The following is a 21936-nucleotide window of genomic DNA, read 5'->3' on the forward strand; positions in this document are numbered from 1 at the left end:
CCAAAAGCTTGCTAGCTAACTGCACTAATCATCCAGGTTTATTTTTCTCTGGTTTCAGTAACGGAAAAATCTCACTGAGTCTAATAATAACAGATAAACACTTTATAATGTCCTTTCCTGTCGAACCTTTGTATGACAGTAAAAACATGAGGACTGCAAACAGGCAGAATGGGGTACCCAATGCTTGTATTTACCGACAGTACACAGGCATGGAAAAGACAACTGTGTATCTTTGCTCTGATCATTTCTAAAACATAGAAAGGAGTGATCGTTACTGGAGAGCCTGAAAACTATTTCAGGGGTGTAGCTGTCTTACATACCTTTCTAGTCAGGTAAAGAATGGATGTATATGGGGAATTTTTAGTGTTTTATACTAACTTACCAGGCTTTTTTAGTCTGGATTACCGTACCTTCACAGAGAAATGATGTACAGGGGACTTCTTCAGTTTGATTTACATATCTTTCCCAGGCCATTATATGCCCTATCTCTCCAGTGGTTAGTCCCATTCTTGGTATTGCTCCTTCCCATCAGGAATTAAAGGAGGAAGGAAGAAGGATGATAGTCTGGTTGCATTATCTTCTGAAACACTATTGCTGGAGAAGCCTCTGGATAAATGATAGATAAGATCTTTACATGGTACTTCACGATTCAGCCAGGCTTCTAAATTGTGCTCTGCTCTGATGATGAATTCAACATATGCCTTATAAAGCATGTGATAAGTCATTTGTATCAGCTTTCTAATGCCCTATCAAAGGCATTATTAATTTTGTTCTTTAAAACCAAAGTTACTGCATAGGTAAAAATTAAAAATCATACCAGTATATAATTGAATAGGAAAATCATTCTCTCCCTCTACCTCCTTGCTCCTGTCCCTTTCCTTCTCTCCCTGCCTCCCTCTTCCTATTTTACTGTCTCTCCCTCCCATATACATACTTGTATGCATGAGATATGAGAAGACACAAACAGTAAATCAGAGAAATTAGAGATAATATTTCTTAATCTGGTAAGCGGTTTGCTAGAAAAGTTAAAATAGTCTATTCTCTATGTAGGGAATTCAGTAGTGTCACAGAGTTATTTGTTGGCAGTCTGTGAAATAACCCCTTATCTATTTGTAGGTGGTGGTGATCAGCCATAGCCATTTATTTAACAAAGCACAGATCTTTTTCAGTCAATGAATTGCCTGCGAATTTTCACACGTTGTGTTTGCTCTCCAGAAGGCAGCACACACACCTTGACTCATTGTTAGACTAGAAGATCACCAGGAATGAATCTTTTTCTTCAGGTTTGTGACAGACAGAATTATGTTTTAGTGTATGTGTCTATCATCATAGAAAATAAATTCTAAATTGGTAAATACTCTTCAGTATCAAAGTTATCTTCTTGAAACTTTTCTGTCAATAAACTTTACTGTTGGGAAATTAAAGAAAAATACCAAAGAAGGCATAAAAAGCAATTAAATGACTGTTAATAAATTATGTTTTGCAATATCTACCCAGCATCATGTCAGTACCACATTTAGAAATTGTCACATCGGTACCACATTGCTAAGTGAGAAATTCTCACAGATAAAAATCCAGCAATGTGTTCTTTACAAAAGTATGCGATCAAGGGGCAAAACTCTCTCAGCTGGACCCTATTGGAGGACAATAAGGAATATTTTAAGGACAGGATATTGATTACATTGCCCAAAAGTCAATTAGTCCTTACTTCTTTCATACATAGACTGCAGAACTGCCTTATTCAAATTGGAAGTGATCTCATCTTTTCCTTGGATCCTGGTTGAGCAAAATTCCTTTAAAAGCATTTAAGAAATACCTTAAATGTGGAAAAAACACATGCAGACTTTTTTTTCTATTTAATATTTTAATATGATGTTTAAACATAATTGCCTATGACACTTCTGATATCTGTAAATAAACAACTAATAATGGACATATGGGCCATATAAATATTAGGGAAAATTATTTGCCATGAAAAGACACTTTCATTTAAGCCATAAGGAATATATCTTGTTTGACCTTATTTGAGTCTCTCGTGCTTAGTTTTGAGTCACTGGGAGAATGTGGCTTGGAATTTCATTTTGATTGACAAGTGGCCTCCCACTGAGGGAACACTGAAAAGTGCTGACGAAGCAACATCCCATATGAGCAAGCTGGTTTTCTGGGGTTTTTTTGTGACAGTTAGGATAACCAAGACACAGAGGAGATTAGAGGGCTGCACAAGTATCCAAACTTTCAGGTTAGGGCCCCAAAAGATCTTCTGCTGACTTCTAAAGAGCATTCAGATATTGGCATCTTGTTGGAACCATAAGGTGTGCTGACAGTAGGAGGAAATTGAGAAGGCTCCATTCCTAAGTTCTGAGAAGGCTGAAGATTTCCAAATATGGCAGTTTCTCTATATATATCACCTCCTCCTGTGGTCCTGCTGATGCACAGTGCAACTGCCACCAGGTCCAAAAGAGCACGTTGTGCAAATGGGCAGTGATGTATAAGATGACATGGATTTGGCACTGAGGAGCAGGCATTTATCTGCAGAAATGAGTGTGCATTTGTCACTATGGAAAGAGATCTTCAGCCCATGTGGCTAACGCTATGTGGTGGACTTCATTTTGGCAGAACAGTTTTAATGAAGTATCCACCTCCAGTTGTTCCTCCACAAGAAGCCTTTATGGAACGTGCTGAAGCAAGCCGTCACATCCCAGGACAGTGTTTTATGGACATGTGAGTTTGTAACAGAAATACATTCTGCTGGTGCGAGAAAGATTTGACGTGTGCAATGCTCATAAGGTCTTTATTTGCTAATGGATTTGGGGTGCATTTTATTACAACTTGACATTTGATACAGCAAGTAGCAATCTTGGAGCATTGGAAGAGAGCTGAGAAGAGCAAATAGAGTAGAGACTTTTTTGTTGTATGCATTTATGTAGTAGGTTGGTTTGTCTGTGCTTGTAACCTTGTTCTATTATCTTTCAGTGCAAATGCAACACATTAAGGAATTACGGAATTCTCTGTGCTTTGCTTGGCAGGCTTTCATACAGCAACTTGAACCCACCTAACTTCAGTCTGTCTTTAACATAAATCATCCAAAAGGCTTCAGAAAGACATAAGCTATTGAAAATACACAAAGTGCTCTTTTCCCACAAAACTTCAAACATAGCAGCTGTTCTCTGTTTTTTTAATTCTTCTGAGAATGCAGTGATTTGACAAGTTGCAATATGGATTGTATTTATTTAGTTCATATTCTGTTTTTTAACAATCATTTCAATAACTATAGAAAATATTTGATTTACACTTTGCACTTTACATTTTCTTTCCCACTCAGCTGCATAAAGAAAAATATTGACGTGTGATACCATTGTCCAAGAATATTTCATAAGAAACTGAAAAATATGTTCTGTCCACCATAGTTTTGAATTTATTTAAAGGAAAATGCATATTGAGCAACAATTTATATCTAGATTGCCCAGAGAAAATGGAAATTAGGGGCACTATATTCTATATATATTAGCATAAAACAAGTTTATGTATTTAGTGACATTATTGAACATCTGAAATACAGAAGGAGTCAGAGCTGATGTTTCATTCATCTGATTTCTGTGGGAACAGTTGTATTTTTCTGGTTAGCTCTTCCTGAATAATTGCAGGGAAAGACTGACTTTAGTTTTAAGGTGGGTCATGCATCTGTCCTTATTCAAAAGCATCATCACATAATTCCTGGCATAAAATGTCAGACATTTACAGTTAGACTATAGAAGACATTTAAAGTGTCATTCACAGCAGCTAAAATTGCTTCTGCAACTATTTCCGATGCTAACTATAGGGAAGGCTGCATATACTACAGCCAAGGTAAGCACATGTCTAGGATATTGTAGACATTCAATTCTAATAGAACCGATTTTGGCAAAACTAGTTGTTTGCTTTTAGGAGGTCATCTTTCTGTAGCTCCATCGTGGTTAGTTGTCTGGATTTCCCACAGACTTATTTAGAACAGGTCCTGTAGGGACAATGGCATGTAGCATAGTGTAAGATATGCTCCAGCTGCGGGCTCACTTTCAGAGGCAAATGAGATACAAAAAGAAGTAAGCAAAAGTAACAAATATGAACATATAGAGCCACTCTGTTGCAGCAATTAAAGTTTATGTTATTTCTAACACCAAAGTACAATAAGCAATTTTGTTCTGACTTCCTAAAAAGATTAAAAGGAAATTCAGTAACCTCTGTTTACACAGCTAATGTAAGCTATTAGAGTACATTAACACTTCTTTTGTATTTGTTTATTGCTAAATACCCACCTCAGATTGTGTTCTCAAAAAATTTTGAACTCATTGGAGAATACATTGATTTGACTTCACATTGCATTTCCAATCCATCAGTTTTCTTGTGGCAATGGAAGATCCAGAAGTTTATTAGTACTTATGAGGACTGCTACGGTGTTGGGAAGATTTGAATAAGGAGTCCTTACAGACATCCTCAAGAAGACACTTCTGAAAGTCAAACTTGGGATTCAATTTTAATTGTGAATTGGCTCAACAGGCCACTCTAAACTGGGAATGAGATTATTTACACTTCACATTTAATACATAGACAGGACCAGGAAAGCAGACAGAACAGTTTCTTGCTGGTTCTGCTTCTCCCCATAGGTAACCCTGACTGGAATTTCAATATATCTTTTTTCCTAAGCCCTGCAACTATTATACACTAATTGTCTAACAAGACCAATGTTGGTAACAAGTCTATATGTATGTTCTCGTCATGCCTTAATAGTGCTATGTAAAACAAACAAGTTCAGTGTGTGGCAAGTGCTAGAAAAACTGCCAGGGAATACCATGTGGACCTGTAGGGTTTATGGTGCTCCAGAGGCTGCTTCAGTCAGATGCAGCAGGGAAGTACCTCATGGAGTTTGGTTCTGGAGCCCGGAGGCTTACACAGGTGATTTCTTATTGAAGACAGCCCTCACGACCAGGCTGATACAGGAGTGTCACTTAAATGGGCCTGTACTTAAGCTGGGGGAAAAAAAACAACCCAACAAACAAAAAAAACTAGGAAAAAAATGAAGATAGGTTTTAATCTATTCATTAGTTTTAGTATTGGTATGAGTATTATATATTATTTACTTATACCTATAAACAATCTCCTGAAAGTAAAGATAAATGTACACATCTTCTGTGTTTTGTATAATCATATGTATAAACAATCATCTATAAGGGAAAGTACATGTTTTTATATAAATGTATGAATGTATGCATATATACACACAGAGCATCTTGACATGTATTACTGTCTACCAGGAAACATACTTTTATTTGTTTATTGGAATAGTAATATAATATTATTACATATCACAATTATACTCAAAACATTTCAAGTACCTTTAAGATACTAGTAGGCACAGATACGACAATAGTTTATAAAAGAAAGGAAAAAGGTGGGAGAAATAGCTGTAATGAGAAGTTCAGTGTAAGGCGTATTCATTAAGGTTTTTTTACAATCGTTGAATATGAATGTGGATTTTTATTTACAAAAATATATATTATTACATATTATATATATACAGATATATATGTGTATATATATTACAATATATCTCAATTGTCCTTTTGTGGAAACTGCATATTATATTTATTTGGTTTTCAATACCTAACACCACTGGTTTTAAAATTGGATAGGATATACTGCTAGCATAGTCCTGAAATCAAATAATTAAAACTTGGTATTGAAATATCAAGTTTTATTACTGAAATACCAAAAGGGTGCCTATACTTCATCATTCTTAGCATGAGTATAATGTTTATTAATTATTCTTCTCTGATCCGATATAGAATTTTATCACGTGTCCTCTAGCCTTCAAAATGAAGCTTGGAAGACAAAAGCAAAGTCATTAAAATCTAATTGATTAAATGGACCTTTAAGATCTTCCTAATGAGGTCAAGGTGCTCACATAGCTTTGGGAATATGGTTTGCCCACAATATTGTTTTCAACTTCATGCATACTTTAAACATCACATATGAAGATAACATTCCTTGTATAGGGTACAGGTCTCTTCAAGTGAGACTGATCCCACAAAAATTCATGTGCTTGATTTTAGGCAACTGCAACTTCTGCTGATTTCAGCAGAACAGCACAGAGGCTTAGATTTATATGGTCTCTCTTTAGAAGGTCAAGCACAAAGTAAATAAAGAACAGAACATAAAGAATGTGCAGTCTTAGAAGGAGGAAAGAAGTTTAATGACTTGAACAAGCCCAAAATTTTATCCTAAAGTCCTCTTCTTGAAACAGTATGCATCATAAACCACCTGGGATGGGGTTGGTGTGCTCACTGCCATTTATAAAGGTATAGCCCATTGAGAATTTCAGGCATTTCTATAATACTTTTATTACCATTTTCTCTCTTTTAGATTAGTAATAAACATAATATAAAGTTTGAACAGTATTGTTAAGTTGACCAATCTTTCTTGGACTCAGTGGAACCCAATACAGAATAACTAATCTGATTTAATACACGGGAAAGTACGTTTAGGATTAGAAATGTTCACAGCACCTCTACTAAAATTGGTGCTCTGACAACATATTTCCTGAAAGAACATCTGCACACAAACTGAAATTTGCAGGCTAGCAAGATTACTTGTAATGTACAGTCCTGTTGTAGACTGTGGGTATCTCGGTTTCATGGTTGGGTTACATGAGCTGCAATAGGAAGGAGCAGCTTTACCAGAAATCCAATATAGTTTGGACATACGCCTTAGTAGTACAAATGAGTATCAAGTTCAGAAACACTGATTAGTAAGGAACAATATACTCCTTTATTCTTTCAGTAAAGGTTGTCAATATCACTCACTGAGACACTGAGAGAGTTTAAAAATTAATATTGAGAGAATAGGATTTTCCATGATCACTAAAGTTCCAAAATTAAATTTGAGACTTTGCATATATTGTCTCATTTATGCAAAATTCTATGCATGCATTGACTTTCACTATATGAGTAGTACTGCCAATACCAGCGCTAAGCATCTGCATGAATCTTTCCACAAGGAAACCTCGATTTTGATTGTCAAGCCATTCACACACTAAGTTCATTTTCCTTACCATAAACAAGAAATATTCACTAACATCACCAACAAAGTGGAACTGACAATCTTGAACATTTAAGTTATTATCCTTTAGGGCAACTTTTTTTTTTTTTTTTTAGCAAAGTCTTGAATGACTTTGTACCTATAAAAACTATAACTCCCTGCTCCACTTTCAGAGACGGCAATATTTTTTTGCAATGAGTTGTTGGTTTCTTTCTTTTTTATACATCTTTACTTTTATTATAAAAATAAATTGTTTGGTTTTTTTTTTTTAATTATTTTTTAAGTCAACAAACTTTTTTTCAGCCTCTCCCACACTGCCTTTTATTAGCGGCTCCTGTAGCCTTAGGCACCTGTTTTTGTATTCATATTTAACATCATAATAGATCTTATCTAACCATCTTTTAAAGGAACTTTTATGTAGCATCTGTTAGGCTGGAATGTTCAGAAATACTTATGAAAGAAGTTCCAACTCATATTTAATGCCCCTAGGGAATCCGTGTCTCTCTTTTTGGGGCACTTTTGAACATACCACCTGTGGATGCCATTTCCTGGTGTTAAGCTGTGTGCACTGTGCAGGTGAACACTTACATATCTTTATTCTGAGAAGCAATTTTAAAATATCTTCCACTGCAATTTCTTTCTTAACAGTCTCCTGGGATCTGATCCAGCTATGTTGCTAAGCATGAGCCAAGCTTTACATTGACTTCAGCAAGACTACCCTATGCTTAAAGAAGTAACTCGTGATTTAACATGCTTTCTGAGATTGCAAATTTGATTGTGGTGATTGTATTAGATTACACATGTGATAGAGTTGCAAGCACAAGAGAAAATTGCCAATAAAATATTTTAAATAGAACTTTTAAATGATTAATGAAAATAACAGCATTAGGCCAAATTTTTCTCCTTTGGACAACAGCACAAAGTACACTTTCTGGATTGAGAACTTGTGTACTATTTTTTCAATATCAGACATGTTGAAAATAAATCAATAAATGACAGAGTGTTATATGGAAAGAAGAAGACCTTAGCATATTTTCTAATGCTAATAAATATAACTACAATTCAAAATGCTGAATTTAAATCAGCTTTAGACAGTTGAAGTAATAATAAAGGTAACAAACGTAATAAGTCAATGACTACTAAAGCCAGCATGACTGTAGTTTAAGAAACATAGAGCTTAAAAATATTCGTACTTTAGTCTTTCTTATTATATTTTGCATAGCACCATGCTATAGTACATGACAACTATTTTAAGTGCTAATGGAAGTTATTCCAAAATGAGTTCAGCACTGTTTCTTCTTCATTAAAGCTCACGCAAATTAATTTTAATGCAGTATAAAGATTTACATGACGATATTTCATCTCATAGAGAAGACAGAGAAACAAGAGGAAGTGAAAAAGACTACAACATGACATTTAAAAAGACTAAATATTTGTATAGAGAAAGGGATGCCCAGAAATACTGCAGGGAAAAAAGAGATTTGTACTGGAGAGTATACAACAGGGAGGCACAAATTTGTAAAGTCCGGGCTTTTAAAAAGTATCTCTAAAATACCAGCCATCAAAAGAAGAAGTGGGTAACAATTTTATTTTTTTTTAAGTTTTCACCTTGTGCCATACTACTGGAAAACGCATTTAACAAATTCTGTAAATCTTCCACACTTTTTAGACCCATGTAACTACTAACTCCACAAAATGTATCTACAGTCAGTACAAATCAAAGAAGAATCAAGATTTTGGGGAGAGTTTCCAATCACTTGTAAAGAGTTTCATGGGTCTACTGTCCACCTATAGCACTGTCATGGTATCCAAAGTATATAAAAAAAAAAAAAAAGCCAGTATTTCAGTGGTTTGAGCAGCTTTACATTTATTTTTTTTTTTAACCTGGGCACTTTTAATAATTTCTGAGCAATAAAAGTACTTCATTGAGATTATTTGAGTCACTTGACATTCAAATAGTGTATCTGTATGTGCAACTATTCATTTTCCATATTTCAAAAATTGTCACATGTTTAAAAAGTAGAGCTATAGAACACAATATTGCACCATTAAAAAGTCCGTGTTTGTGGACCAATGGATAACCTTGGTTATCTTAATATTTTCTATTCCTTTTGTCGTAACAGCCATCAATTTGTCTTTCTTTTCCTTTTTTTTCCTTTTTTTTTTTTGCTATTTATTTAATATCTATAGCACTCTGACACTGTTCAGAAGAAAACTTAGAACTGATGAAGTTTTTATTCATCAAAGACAACATTATTTATGTGTCATAACACCTCATTTTCAATTGGCTCTTGTTCAATTTTTCAACTCTGTATCAAAGCCAAAGCCTGACAGAGAAAGAAGAAAATGGCAGCAGTCTTGTCCTTAGACATAGAGGTTAAACGTCATTCTGCTGTTTGACATGATGAAGTAATTTGCATTGCAGTTTTATGATTTAATGAATTACTAAACATGGTCTCGGCACAATGCTGCCTCAGTTTTCCACAGCAGACAGGGAAACTTTTTTTGTTGTTTGTGTGTTTCAGGAGATAGAAAGATCTTGAAATCCTAAATACAATGAAGAATATTCATCCCTCAGGAGAGCATGGACATTTAACCAGTGCAGCAGAACAGCCCAGCACCATCATGCATTGTTGCCGAGCTTTAAGAAATAACTAAATTTAAAATACAGGAGAAAGTATAGTGGCCTATATAGTGTTTCAGATCTTTTAGTGCAGGGAACAGCTTTGTTCTGCTGAGAGCTAATAAGAAATTTCCCCTTTGATTTAACATTTGCAAATTCAGTGTGATGTTACTTGTAAATGAAATAATATTCAAAAAGATGCTTCTTTGAATGACTCATTGACTTGTTCTTCCTACATACACATGTGAAGAGGTTAAATACATCCACTCTAACCAAGGCCAGTGCTTGTTATCAGACATTGCTAGGGTAGACAGAGAATGTTAGAGAGGATCTTCAGTGTCCAGCAGAGCTGGCAATGTATCCTGCTAAATGTAGAAGTTAATATCCTATGAAGGTGTAATAATAGGATTAGTGTACCTGCAGTACCTGAGGGACTTATTTCCGCATTGTTCTCACTGAGGAGACATTGAATACCGTCCAGTGAGAAAATGGTTTTCTTAGCCTTCTCAAAACATCCCCTATGAAATAAAACTTTGATATCTGTTGGTGCCTTGGTATATTTTAAATTATCCTAATATTCATTCTAATCCAATCTTGCATTGTACTTTTAACTTTCAAAAATGACCGAGTTAGGCCTCTGCCTTTATAGAGCCAGATTCCTGCCCTTCTAGGATGGTGTGTATCTTTTTTATATAGGTTTATTTTATAGATTTAGAATGCTGAAATAGTGTGGGTTCACAAGAGGATACAGAAACAGGTTTTTGCACCGGTTTTGATTCACCTGGAATTTCACCAGGTTTTCCTTAAGTGAAGGGTTCAAAGAAAATTTCAGTGATGCCTTCCAAATTTGGCTTGGGTGAGATCCAAAACTATAAATCCTTCATCCTTTGTACACATGTATTAGAGTACTCTCCTATGCTCTGCAAGGTGGTACACTCAGAATATACCCCAGGTCTTTTGGAAGTTTGTTTGAAGCAAGGCCAAAATTTGGGGCTGTAATTAAACCAGAATTGAGGCAGATTTAGCTAGATTTTGCATTCAGTTGTGATTGATTTGCAGAACCCTAGGAGGTGGTATTAGGCCTTACTGTTACTTTACACCCTAGCCATTAGTGGGAGGCGCAAAGGAGGAAGTTATGCTGGTCTGATTCTCTCTGGTAGACGTAAATGCATTTTCTCCCAGATATCTATACAATGTTCCTAGCCAGCTTTGTTTGGAGGAAAGGTTAGTCTTACACAGAAAAAGATGAACTTGTTTGCGTTCTTTTTGGAATTTCATAACGGATATCAAAATATGATTTAAGATAAAATTCTGGAAATTAAGAATACATTCTAATTACTTTCCTTCCTTGTTCCCTATCCTTTTGATTTGTTGTTACAACAATAAAATTCAGTATTTTTGAATGTGTAAACATCTACTTTTGATTTTAGGCAACATCTTTGGCCTTCTTGAGAATTAACGTTTTCATTGTTCTTGTACTATGAGCTGTCTTTTTCTGGCTGTGGTTAGTACTCTTACCCTATGATTAGACACTGAGAGAAAGGAGATACTGTGTTGTGTAATACTTGCTCTTTAGTGCTAGATTCTGCCACTTATTACTGAATCACTTTAACAAATAAGTGTACTTTTTGGACTAGGGCATTCCACTGACATAAATCAGATAAACTTCAGATGAAGAGTATAATTTCATGTACCATATTCTTATTCAGCAAATACCCATTTTCCTCATTTTGGTTTCAGCACACGACAAGCACACATGTAATTCTTTTACTGTATTTAATTCTAATTTTGTTATATCCAGTCAAAGTCAAAAGGTATCTAGTCATTTTTTCCAAAGCACATGCACATTTTTTGTCTTAGCTTGTTTGAGCTTTCCATCACGAGAAAGCTCCATGGCAACTCAATGTATGAAAACAGATGTGAGATCATACAGAGCCTACAGAGTGAAACCTGAAGACAATGGAAAAAACTCTTTCAAGTCAATGCACTCTGGCAATTTGCTCAACTTCACAAATAAAAAAAGCTTTAAAGATGTTTAATGCAAAAGTTCAGTACAGTTAAAAATTATCACTGAAATATTTGGTCAACCTTTTTTTGGTGTTAAAAGATAGTTTCAAAGTACACTCCTCTTTCTTACTTTCCCTTCTTCTTCCTCCTTCAGAGAACCCCTATTTCAAAATAATTTTAAGAATCTTCTTAGAATAACTTGTTCAAGAAAACTGAAATGTTGGCTACAGAAAACTTTCACCACTTAAATGAGTAAAAGTTTCAGAAGCAGTGAAGTCTTATTGACTATCAAAGAGATAACAGACCTCAAATCACATAAGCCACTTTTCTAAAGAAGCTGCATGTTCTTTCATCATACAGGTACTTTGAAGGTCTCACTGCAATACTTGTAACTATTCAGAATATTCAGAAATGTAAAATAAAGTTTAATGTTACCACTCATTAAGTTTGCTAGTCATCTTTCAGAACGTAGTTTCTATCTTACATGATAGATTCTGGTTAACAGAACTCACTGTTATCTGCAGCATTATTTGATTTCCTAAAACTGCATTTTTTTTTACACAAAGGTAATCTGAGTTTAAATTTACCTTTTAGTTTTATGTGCATTCTTGCACTTATGTGTTAAATTGCCTTTACAGAAAAGATCAACATTTCCCTATCTGTAGTTTCAACATAAATACCAGTGATTTTATCTTGTTCCTGGGCTGCTTTGATACATGCTGAGGATTTTTTTTCACCTGAGGTCACAGGTGTGCTTCCATAATACTTCCTGACTTATGTTTAGCATCCTTAAAAAGTTTTAGGCAAAACTGGACCCCTGTTCTTCTTTAAATCAAATGATGTGTCAATTTTATTACTGGAGCCTTGCATTTCAGATAAAAAAGACCATTTCAGTCCCTTGGGTCAATAAGGAAGTAATTGGATCTGGATGTATTTTATTTAGTGCAAAAAGACTGGGAAAGGTCTTTAAATCATTGAAATATCTTTTCAAAAGTGATCACAAGTTGCTTCTGTTAATTCTGAAGCAGTAACAGCCTATTATGAATAAAGGAATAGCAGTGACATCATCATTGGAAATCTGTACATTGTCTCAGAGATACAGACAATATAGCCCTAAAGAGTGCAACAGCCATTCATATTAAGTCTATACTGTTCACATCGGGGTCACTCAGCTTCTGTCAGGAAAGACCTGACTGTGTAAATGTAACATATTGATGATGCAAGTCCTTCTGAGACCTTGCCAGAACTCCTAAATATGCTGTCCTCAAAAAAGATTATTTCCTTTTCACTAATACTCCAATAATGCAAAATTGTTGTCAGATTTAATATATCTGTAGGCAATAATAAAAAATTGCCATTCTCATCTTGTTTTTGAAAGAGGAATGCAGGATTGTCCTAATAAGGCACAGGCTCTTTTCCTTTGGAATTGTCCTGATTTCAGGAGGTGAGTACTGATCTGCACATCACCAGTGCAGAAGTACAGGACTGTAAGGGTGTCTTTGCACCTCATCATCTCCTAAGCCTGAAAAGATGGAAGAAATAGAGGTGTTTCAGTGCTTTATGAAGGCTGGGACGAGAGGTCTGGGTCACTTACCCAGCCCAGATGCAACAACAGAGGAGTGATCCAGTTTTTGACTCCTGTTTCTACAAGTAAGAGATTATACTTAGCCCTCAGAAAGGCCTGGAGCTAAAGGAAATCAGTGATGTGCAAGTCAAAAACATTTAGAGGAAGTGTGGCTAATATAGATCAAAGGCAATTATGTAAAAACAGACCAGATATCCCTGGATCTTTGTCCCTTTTGGAGGGAGTTGGGAGACTGAACCAGCATTTCCCCTTATAAGCTGTTTCTATAAACCTTCAGTATTTGAACAAACTTAAAGGCAAAACAGTGTCTTAGAGAAATTCTGAGCGCATAGAAAACAGGTAGGCAGAAAACATACAAACACATTTTCTGGTCAACTACAATGTCATGATAATTTTCTTCTTAGCTTTCTGTATTCAGCAAGAAGTATTTTACCTTGACAGCATTCGAAGAAATGCGCTCTAAAAATATCCTTCTGAATAGTTTGCCAGTGGCATACCAGAAGCAGTTTGACAAATGTTTATGATTTTTTTATATAAATAATGATGCCCAAGTGTTGTGGTTTAACCTTAGCTGGCAACTAAGTACCACACAGATGCTCACTCACTCAATCTATGATCCCCGCATCAGGATGGGGGAGGAGAATTGGGAAAAAGGTAAAACTTAGGGGTTGAGATAAGAAAAAAGTAATAACTGAAATAATAATAATTACGAAAACAACAAAAACAATTGTAATGAAAATGAGAGGGAGAGAGGAATAAAACCCAAAAGGAAAAAAACCAAATGGTGCACAACACAATTGCTCACCACCTGCTGACCGATGCCCAACCATCACCTGAGCAGTGATTGGCCCCTCCTGGTCAATTCTTCCCAGTTTATATACTCAGCATGGCATTCTATGGTATGGAATATCTCTTTGGCTAGTTCCGGTCAGCTGTTCTTCTGGCTCTGTTCCCTCCTGACTTGTGCACCCGCTCACTAGCAGAACACAGGAAACCTAAAGACTCCTTCTTTCAGAGCAAGCACTACTTAGCAACAACTAAAACATCAGTGTGTTATCAACATTATTCTCATGCTAAATCCAAAGCACAGCACTGCACCAGCTACTGAGAAGAAAACTAACACTATCCCAGCCCAAATCAGGACATTAGGGCTTGGAATTTACTGAACATCTTCCAGTAATTTAGAAATAAATAAAACAAACCTGCTTCCCTTTTGCCTGCCTCCACATGTTGACAGGAGTTATTTTCTCTACAAATATACATTTTGTACAGCATCTCACAGCAATGCTAGGCCTTCTAGAAAAGTGAGACACACAAGTCAGCTTCTGACACTTTGTCCTTTTTCACCCTGCGCAAGTCAGCATAAGTACAGTTGCAAATCCATCCACCAAGCAGCATCTGAGGTAGTGAAAACAAACAGTGTATTTTCTAGAAATGTAAAGCTTCTGTACTAAACCTATTTTAAGCCTCAAAAACCTCTAAATTAGCTGCTGAATGCTTCAGAAATGTAGACATGTACATAATTTTGTCAGTCTTTAATGCTTATGAAAAAACTTCCTAAAGACTCAGCTGTTTATAGTTTTCATAAATGCCAAAAAATTGTGCAACCATGTAGCACTGAGATATAAGTTAATTCTCCAGACTGAGCTAAACTGCCTAACATGTCATGAGAAACAAACTGTGTGGGAAAGATGTGAAAGTCCTGGGAACAGATTAAGAGATTAACTTGCTTGCAAGAAGAAACCTCAAAATATGAAAAGCAACGTAGGCAAGATTCAGAATAATTCCTATTCAGTGTTCAGAAAGGGATCGGGAAGACGCAGCTCTTAGTGCACATCATCTGCAGAGAACTGGAGGAAAAATTGAGAACACAAGACTATATTTAGTCTCCTGGACTTCAGGAGAGCTAACTTTGGCCTCTTCAATGGCCTACTTGGAGGAATCCCATGATTTAAAGCTCTAGAAGGTAGGGAGATCCAGAGCTGGCTAATATGGAATCATCATTTCCTCCAAGCTCCAGATAGGTGCATCCCCATGCATAATAACCAGCAAAGGGTGCAGGAGGCCTGCAGGGAGAGCAAGGAACTTCTGACAAACCTCAAACAGAAGTTTACAGGATATGGAAAAAGGGACAGGCCACTTGGGAGGAATATAAGGATGTTGTCAGAACATGCAGGGAGGCAACAAGGAAGGCTAAGGTCTGTCTGGAATTAAATCTGGTGAGGGACATCAAGGAGAACAAGAAGGGCTTCTTCAAGTACATCAGCAGGAAAAGAGTGACTAAGGAAAATGTGGGCTCACTGCTGAATGAGGTGGGTGCCCTGGTGATGAAGGACACAGAGAAGGCAGAGTTAGTGAATGCCTTCTTTGCTTCAGTCTTCACTATCGAGGCCAGCCTCCAGTTTCCCAGACCCTGGAAGCAAGAGAGGAAGTCTGGAGAAAGGGAGACTTTCCCTTGGTCAAGGAGGATCATGTTATATATCACTTAAGCAAACTTAACACCTACAAAACCATGGGCCCCAATGGGATGCACCCCAAGTGCTGAGGGAGCTGGTAGATGTTGTTGCCAAGCCACTCCCCATCATCTCTGGAAGGTCATGGCATACAGGAGAGGTGCCTGAGGACTGGTGGAAAGCCAGTGTCACTCCTGGACATTTTTTTACCTTGAGGGTGACAGAGCACTGGCACAGGCTGCCCAGAGCGGCTGTGGAGTCTCCTCCTCTGGAGACATTCAAAACCCACCTGGACTCTGTGTAACCTGCTGTAGGTGGACCTGCTTTAGCACGGGGTTGGACTAAATAGTCTCCCTTCCAACCCTGTGTGATTCTATGTGTGATTTACAGAGCACATTTTATCAGTAGTCAGAACAAACAAATTAAGTTTCAGTCTTTAAGGAGTGTGAGGAGCTGAGTGTACATTTCTCAGAACTGGGCTCCAAAGGACTGGGGCAAATACTGAAGACTTTAAGCAACAAAAATAAAACAAAAAAACTTCTTCATCTTCAAACCTTAAAATGCACTCCTTCTTCTTTTTGAAGAGATTCTAGAGACACTTGTAAGTAGGGGACCTCGTAGTGCTATCTGCTACTGAAATTGCCCTTTGCTTCCACTGTAAAACTGTCTTCAACATTCATAACTTCACTGAGATTCTTTCTTCTGGTGTCAGATACCCACGTTTCTACATAAACCACGATTTTTTTCTTTCACAGTGTTGATTTGGAGGGGGAATATAAGAAAAAGGCTAATGCATGGGGTGCAGTTGCTGGAAGGAGGATAAAGAAAATTCTACCTTAGCTTAAAAATGTGCTAGCATATTTTTTCACTGAGAACAATTCTAGCCCTTACTTTTTTATAAGAATGGAAACTCAAAAGTTTTACAAAGATGGACTGTCTCTCTGGGAGTGTTTTGGTGGTTGTTTGTTGGTTTGTTTGTCTGTTTTGCTATACCATGTGCATGACGACATGTTTCTTATTATTTTCTTAGTTTCAAGAAATAAGAAGAGGATCTACTTGCCGCCTATAAATCTGATGAGCATCAAAAAGAAAGCTTTGTCAGCTTATAGACTCAGGTAATCTCAGGAAAGGTGAGTCTATACCAACCTTGAACTCATTTTACCAGAAAATAATTGTTAACCCAGTCAATGTGATCAGGTTTCTTCAACCAAAATTATCAATTATAAACACAGTCTGGTTATAAGATAGAAAGAAGAAGCATTCTTATAGTTTTTGAGAGGTTATATTATTATTAGCCCTACTTCTTCATTAGCCCTCCCCCTGGGACAAGAGAGCACCAACTGATGCAGTGGATGCTCTGGGGAAAAAAAAAATAAAAACAAACAAACAAAAAAACACCTGAAAAGCATCATTCACCCTGTACAAGTGCAATAGGAACAGGAGCGGGGGAAGATTTTACTGCTGCCTCTCCTACCAAAAATGCAGCAGAGCTATTTTCTCCTATCCTTCTTGTGGAGAGCTGAGGATGGGGAAAAGGCCATATGAATACGCAGCAGTCCTGCTGCACTCCTGGCAGACTTGGACAAGGAACACAGAAGGAAGGAGACTGAAGATGTTTACAGAGATGCTTTGTTTTTCACTAGAGTGAAGCTTCTCTGTGAAGAGACTGATGCTGCAGGGAGCCTGGATTTTGTTCTACTCTTTTTTTGTGTTTATTCCATCAGAACTTGTTGATTGGAATAAGTTGGGAGGCACTATTTTCTGAACCAGGATTTCCATTTGTACACTGGCTCCTTCTGCTGCCTTGTAGGTACGTCTGAGAATACTGGCATTGGCATCAAGGGGCATAACAGGCTGGCAAGCCCCCCAAAGCGTATGAAAATCTCTTCTGTGAGTCATGCAGATAAACACAAATGCACAGTGCAAGACATGCTGTGACTTGTACCCATGGCGTGTAGCATCCAAGAAAACCTGTGTGAACCTGTGATGAAGGAAACCCCAAGAATTCCTGACATTAAGAAGTCAGTTCTCATTAAGTTAAATCTACTTATCGACCATCTTAAAGCTTGAGCAAATAACAAACTGGTATTTTCTTGTCTGCAAGGCTAGGAAGTATCAACAGCAACCTGACTACCTCAGAGTCTTACAGGAATATTGGACAGCTGTATTCAGCAGAAGGAGATTTTGGAGAAAGTGTCACATAAACTCTTAAGTGGCAGCACAATGGGTGATGTGGCTTACAAACCATCTAAGTATATGTTTTGTAGATGTCTTTTGAAAGAATACAGCATTATGTGAGCTAGACAGATTAAATTTGTATGGTTTTATGATACTGCTCAATACACCCATCAAATAAAATTGAGGAATGTAAATTATTTTTCTCCCCTTCAGTTCTCTCTACCTCTTCAGTGTTTTATAACATAGCCAGCTGTTCCTGGCCACTGCACAGTATTTTGTTTTTTAAAGTACTTGTGCTTAACACCTCTTTGTGTGCAGTTCTTTTGTTATGCTGTATTTATATTTTAAGGTTTTGCTGTAGAACTACTGGTCTCCCTGGCAGAGAAAGTCTTTTCATTCTTTGTTTTCATGATATCTACACTGTGACTGCAACTCCTTGCCATCTTACAAAAATAAATAAACTGTTTAGTTGTTTTCTGTTGGGTTTTGGTTGGGTTTTTTTCCCTGTGAGAAAAATATAGGAACATTATTGCTAGAGACTTCAAACCGAAGGAAAATAAAGACATCCACAAATTCCTTATTTTTGTGAAAATGCATATTTAAATAGTGGAGATTAGCACACTAGTTGCAAACCAGAACATTTTCCCCTACTCTTTTACATATGGATTGCCTCCATTGTTTATTTTTATGGAATGATCTTGCTTATATGTTGAAAATGTTAGGAAAGAACTTTTAATACTATTAAAACATATTATCACTGATTTAGCAGCACACAATATTTATTTGTCCACGTTGACACCAAATATTTTCTGTGGAAGACAAGGTGGCAATAGTTCAGAACTTCTATTCCCCAGCTATGGTGTTGTTTTGGTTTCTGAATTCTTTTAGCCATGTAAATTTTTTCACAGCTGTTAGTTGTAAAATTGGCATGGATGCTGCTCAGTTCAGAGAAATGTTATTTTACAACAATTCATAATTATTTCATCTTCAGAACACAATGGATTGATTTGTGTTTAGAGTGGGCTATTTTGTTAATAATCCATGGTCAATAAATCACAGAATTCAGTTACAGAAACAGTTTTCAGCTTGTATAGCAATGATTTGAAGAAATCATGTCTTTCTTACTCCTAATTATTTGTTTGTAAAGAATGAATGCAATTTTATACATTAGGATTGATCTGGTTTCTAATATAGGATAATTTTGCTATATTTTTATCCTATTAGATTATGAAAAGCATAATAACTTTTAAGTGTCATCTCAATGTAGTACAATTTTACTACTTCTAGAAAGTATTTTAGTAAATAAAAGCAGTATTGTAACAAAACAAATTATTAATAAATACTGATAAATCTGATTAAAAGAATAATTATTTTTTTTTAACTAAACTAAGTTTCTTCCTCTTCTCTTCCATGTATCAGGTTTCTTATGAAGACAGGCTTATAAGATGCTCATTGATATTTTTGGTACCAAGGCTATGAATTTTGTCTCTGATTTTGAGACATGTAACAAGCATGTCCTTACTGATGCCTGTGATGTTCTGTAGAGAATGCAAAGATAGCTTTTTTTTTTTTTTAAAAAAAAAAAAGCAGGAAAACAAGCTTTTATTTATCTATGTTCTGTGTCACACTAGTTTCTGGGGCCCAAACTAGTCAAAAAAATAGAGCTATATGTAGTATTTTTAAACTGCATCACAAGGAAAAACTTTTAAAGGTTCATACAAAGCCTACTGAAGCCCATAAACTGTTTCCTGATAATATGGTCTCTGAATCCTGATTTAGTTAGCAAATGTTGAGAGATTAGACCTTTCAGGCACAGCTGAGGAAACACTTTAGACTATGTTTGGGTCTATTATCCCTGTTAAGAAGAGTACTTCAGTCAGGTAGTTATACACGTAAGGTATGTTAAACACTTTCCTGAATTAGGACCATTTCCTCAGGACAAGTCCTAATTGTAATTAAATGTTTCTTACTACGGGTGGAAAGTATAACTAAACAAAAATACCTTCAAACTGAGGCAATACATGGAATACATTTGTTTCTTCAAGTGAAAAGAACTATTCCAAAAAGTCTGGTTGCTTTTTTACCCCTAGCTCTGTTATAGGTCTTTCCCCTCCCCTGCATTATTGTGTAAATAATCACTTAATTCACCCTTAGAAATTAAAGATGACATTCATAGATTGCCCATGGGGCACACACGTCTGTTTATGCTGAGCTGCCCAGTACAGGCTACAGCTCAGCTCTTTGGAGAGACCCATTCACCCACACAGAGCCTGCGTGTGTAATGCTTTGGAGCCCTGGGTGAAGTTAGGATTCCTGGCAACAACTGTGAGAATTTTTTTAAAGTGTGTATATATATATATACGCATTTTTCATCTGTTCTACTTTGCAATACATTGCCTAATTATTGGAGAGTCCATACTTTCCATATTCCTTCTTTTTCATTGTTTTCTTCCCATTGTGCCTAATTTGATATACCCATGCTAATTCAACCCTATTAGCTCCCATCATGTTAATATAATTTTGATTTATGATGCCATGAATTCAAAATTTATGGCACTTCTTTATAGGTAATAAAGTTGTACTACTCATAATTTTTTTCTCTTTTGTTCCTTTTAGTCTCCTTAATATATCAATTCAGCAAAGAAATCAGAAGGCCACGAAAATGACAAAATAAGTAAATAATTTTTACGTTACATTACTGAATCAAACTATATCATGCAAAAAAGTTTGAATAAATTCTGACATATTTTGCATAATCTCAGCTAGGAGAGTTCCAGTAGAGACTGTTCTGCCTTTAATAATATCTAAAATACCAATATGTAAATACCCTTGGATTTTATTTTTTTTTTCCCCTGAAATTGTCAGATTTTTTGCCAATTCGTAACTTCACCAAGCTACTGAAAGAAAAGTAAGATTAATATATAAACATAAATGTATATAATAAATATGAAAACGGAGATTCAAACTACATGACCTGCCAGAAATTCCTCCTTTAGAGAGGAAAGATACAGCTGGTCAGGAATATTTTGACTAAATTAAAGGCTTTGCTGCTGAAAGTTTATTTTGTCACTGGCATGACAGAACTCCCTACTTTAATAGCTCCTACACAGAAGTCTGTGAGGCCATGGCTAGCAGACTGTAGATCGTTCACTTTTATATTGTTTTCCAATCTAGTCTTCACAGTGAGTGTTCAGGGCCTCTGAAATGGTGAGTAGTGGTCTGAAATATTTGGGAGCCACTGCAGTATTGCCTTAGGTATGCTATGCTATATTATATGAATTATCTGTTGGAAAAATTTTTGCTTCCTTTCAAAGATATCAAAAAGTCAAACATCACAGCCTTTCAGGATTTTTCTTCTGCATGATAAATGTAGAGTGGTGAAAGTTATTGTCAAGGTTTCTAGAGCTTTTAATCCCAATCCCTAGAATTCCTAATGAGATCGTGAATAAAATGGGATTGTTTAGGATGTTAAATAGATTTGGATGGTATAAATGTCTTGCATCTTCTTTCTCTAAATGTCATTTAATATTCCTTCTATTTACAGTTGATCTATAAACTGGTTTCTCTTCATATGTGTTTCTGTTATGTTGACTCTGAGTTAATTCTACAGGTAAGATTTTGTCATCCTGCATCCAAACGCTTTAAGTAATTTTGTACCGTTTCCCACCCTTCATTATTTGAATAAACAGCAGTTTTATTTGCACAGCAAGATGAGTTCTGTAGAGAGCTAGGATATTTTCTGTACCAGTTTTCATGTTGTTTCAGTTACAACTCTGACAATGAAAAGTTGTGACTCTGATCCATTTATTGCCTTTTCGCTACTCCTCTAACAAATTCTGCACTATAAAAATCAGAGACAATAAGGAAAAAAACACTACATTCTGAAGTTATTTTTTTCTTTTGGCTAGGTTTGAATGCATTCAGAAAAAAACATGGCATGGCATTTGGCTGTAAACACTTAATTGACTGTTCACTTTAATTCATAAACTAAGTATTTCAGAATTAATTCACTGCAAAAC

The sequence above is a fragment of the Falco biarmicus genome, chromosome 2, assembly GCF_023638135.1.
Source record: "Falco biarmicus isolate bFalBia1 chromosome 2, bFalBia1.pri, whole genome shotgun sequence".
Classification (NCBI taxonomy): Eukaryota; Metazoa; Chordata; class Aves; order Falconiformes; family Falconidae; genus Falco; species Falco biarmicus.